The sequence below is a fragment of the Sapajus apella genome, unplaced genomic scaffold (assembly GCF_009761245.1).
Source record: "Sapajus apella isolate SASKATOON/1434 unplaced genomic scaffold, GSC_monkey_1.0 scaffold50, whole genome shotgun sequence".
Classification (NCBI taxonomy): Eukaryota; Metazoa; Chordata; class Mammalia; order Primates; family Cebidae; genus Sapajus; species Sapajus apella.
The window spans coordinates 9,231,205-9,234,370 of NW_022436990.1; the positions used below are offsets into that span (position 1 = coordinate 9,231,205).

At 38.5% G+C, this 3,166-nt stretch overlaps 1 protein-coding gene and 1 long non-coding RNA gene across 5 annotated transcripts in view; one reads left to right on the forward strand and one right to left on the reverse strand.

Moving 5' to 3' along the window:
* LOC116526361 overlaps positions 1-3,166 on the forward strand; it is a 178,912-nt gene that overhangs the window by 167,793 nt on the left and 7,953 nt on the right. The gene's annotated exons all lie outside the window — the stretch shown is intronic.
* The window catches only part of NPAS3 (neuronal PAS domain protein 3), an 848,226-nt gene that overhangs the window by 68,155 nt on the left and 776,905 nt on the right, over positions 1-3,166 (reverse strand). The gene's annotated exons all lie outside the window — the stretch shown is intronic.

Genomic DNA, 3,166 nt, shown 5'->3' on the forward strand with positions numbered 1-3,166 from the left:
TACAGGCATGCACCACCATGCCCAGCTAATTTTTTGTATTTTTAATAGAGACGGGGTTTCACCATGTTGACCAGGATGGTCTCGATCTGTTGACCTCGTGATCCACCCGCCTCGGCCTCCCAAAGTGCTGGGATTACAGGTTTGAGCCACCGCGCCCGGCCCTCCTCTCTTAAATAACATAGTCGCTCTTTCCTTTTATATGTTTTTAGACTAAGAAGAATGTTTTTACTTATGAAACTTAAAATGGTAGTTTACAGTCTTACTGATGTAAAAACACCTTTATTCAAACAGGTCAGAAGGCAATGTAAAAACCTATTTTCCTTAAATGCAAGATGCCGAGGTATTTTATAAATTTGTTTCTGGCAAAGAAATTAATTTTGGGGTTTTTAAGCCTAATAAATACTCGAATTTATATTCTTTTAAATACGATTTAAAAATTTTTCTTATCCAAAAGTAAAAAAGTAATTGTCCAATAAACAATTTTTTTGAATTTTTGTGAATAGCCCCATGCTAACACTAATTTTCTCTGGAGTAGGGGTAAAGAAATATGTGTAATAAAGGGATTTAAGAATTAAGTATATGTAAAATCAGTTATTGAAAATGGAGAAAAACAGGCAAAGAAAGTTTAAAATATTAAGTTATGAAATACATTCCATATATTTCCAAGGGTGAGCAATCTCTTTTTCATATTAAACTTGATGCTCAGATGAAAGAAGAATGAGAGCAACTCTAATACAGAAACCTTGCTATCTGTGGTCTGGGGTTTTCTTGTATCATTTTAATCTTAACATGACCATATTTTCCTATTTTTATGGCATTTCTATTTTGGGGTGATGGATTCACTAACAAGTGTCCCTTTCTTATGTGTCTCTCTTAAGGCTTTCTGCTTTTTTTGTGTTTTAGAGAGCATGAATCTGATGTCATTTTAAATGTACAGCTTTTTATCACTCGAGGGAAAAGCAGAGCCATGTTATATTTAGTACTTTCATTTCTTCTGATTAAATATGAATTACTATGAAATTTTTCTCATCATCTAACACGCCATAATACGCCAACAGCTTTTTAATACACTATATAAGCACAAACTTCTGCTCTAAGAGTTTAATTTGCCCCTCTAATCCAATCACATCAACCTTATTTCTCTTATCAGAGATTCCCATTTTGAATTAAATGAGCTCATTAGTTTTAATCAAAAGCAGAGAGATCAAAACTTAAACGTAAATGCTTTAGATCAGAACTGTCAGTCAGCCGTGCAGTTCTATTTTACTAAAACACAAGATCAGAGACCCTTAGAACCAATTTTTTCTCGTAAGGGATGCCGAGAGCTTGAAGATGCTATATCCTTTTTTTTTTTTCTTCCCAAGGACAGATTATACATTTAAGGTTAGACTTAATTTATAGCAGTTTTTTCATCCTGGTGGAAATGGAAAAGTATACCAATCTACTGCTGTCCCTTTCACATTTATTGGCACGGGTCCTCAGAGACCTGAACTAACGCGAAGCCATCAGAACCACACCACAAACTCAGCCTTAAAAATTCAGCTCTGTTCAGCAAGATCATGTTTGCAATTGTTGAGAAAAAGTGAAACTCCCCAGAGAAGTAAAATCTGTTTTAGGGCTGGGGTCCTGGATCCCCTGACTCAGTAGGGAAGGAACTACCAAAATTGGAGAAAGGGTATGTAATGCAGGCATTGTGAGAAATTACTGTTTTTTGTATGGAGGACTGCACAGTAAAACCCTTACAGGGTACATTAGAGACCACAGCATGGGTGAAGACACAAGCTTCATGTGAGCTGTGGAGCCGATCATAGCATGGTGCCCTGAATGAGGCAGGAGTATGGCACTGTACCACGTGTTGCAACATTAATTGCCTAAACATACAGGGGCAACATTAATTACACCCAGGACAACACTGGTGTAAGAGGAGTGTTAAGGTCAAGTTTTGCCCCAGTGAAGCTGATATTTAAAATGATAACTAGTATTCAAGCTTTATTTCAAGAGCATAGGGTATGGGGAGTCCAGGAGAAGGAGACAGGGCAACCCAGAAAGAGCTTGGTTTCTGATGACAGTATCTACTGAAATTCCGTATCACTTCCTCCTTCTGAGGACAGGGGCACAAGGAAGGAGCCACACTTATTGTAACAAGCTTAGTCATAGCTCACACATCATGGTCATGCATTCTCAAGGGCTAGCAAATACACTTGGTTCATCCCAGCTGTGACAGTGGTGTCTCTCATGTGAAACGACATATTATTGGTATGTGACAGACAAGAGCAACAGCTTTAGAAGAGATGCTTTTGAACGGTCTCACGTAAGAGGCACGCTTTTGATCAAGATGCTATTGGGGGAGATCCAAGGCAGTACAGCCTTGGTGTAATGTGACACCACTGTGGCACAGAAGAGAAAGAGTGTGTGTGTGTGTACGTGCATGTGTGTAGAATGAGGTGAAGAGAGGATGGAGTAGTGAGAAAAGTCTCCTTAGGATGAGTGCTCTACAGATACAGTGGAAACAGTTTATGTCTAAGAAGCATTTTAGATTGCTTTCTAGACATGAAATGCTTTTCTGTCAACTTTTTGAGGCAGGTCATAATTGTTGCATGCTCTGATAAGAAATCTGGGATTTAGAGAAGTTGAATCTGCTGCCAGAGATGCAGGAAAAATCTATGGGTGAAGCTGGATTAAGTGGTCAAAGCCCAGTTGTGCCCAGCTCTGCCCTATGAATTATAAACTAGGAGCTGAAAAACAAAAATAAGACCTATACAACTAAAAGCTAAATCAAGCAATTTACTCTATTTGACTAACTCTCAAGGTCTCAACTTTTTAATAAACCTAAATTATCTCAGCTCTTGAAATGTCAGTTTTTGCATATTTTGTAAAATTTACAGAAAAATTTACAGCAAAAGTAGTAATAATTTTTATGTTGGCAAATGCCACCACAATGTGAAATTATATCTGTATTATTCCACATCTGTTCATGATTCCCTAGCTGGTGGTGTGGTTGCTGCTCTCCTTGTCGCTACGTAGGGGCAGGCGGTGGTAAGGAAGGCAGAAAGGGGAGGTGTCTAAGAACCATCGAGCTCTCACTGGGCTGAAACCAGGGCCAGGTTTGTTTGGAACAGTTTATTCTCTCCAGGATCTCTGTAAGAGTATGAAGCCAACGCCTTTA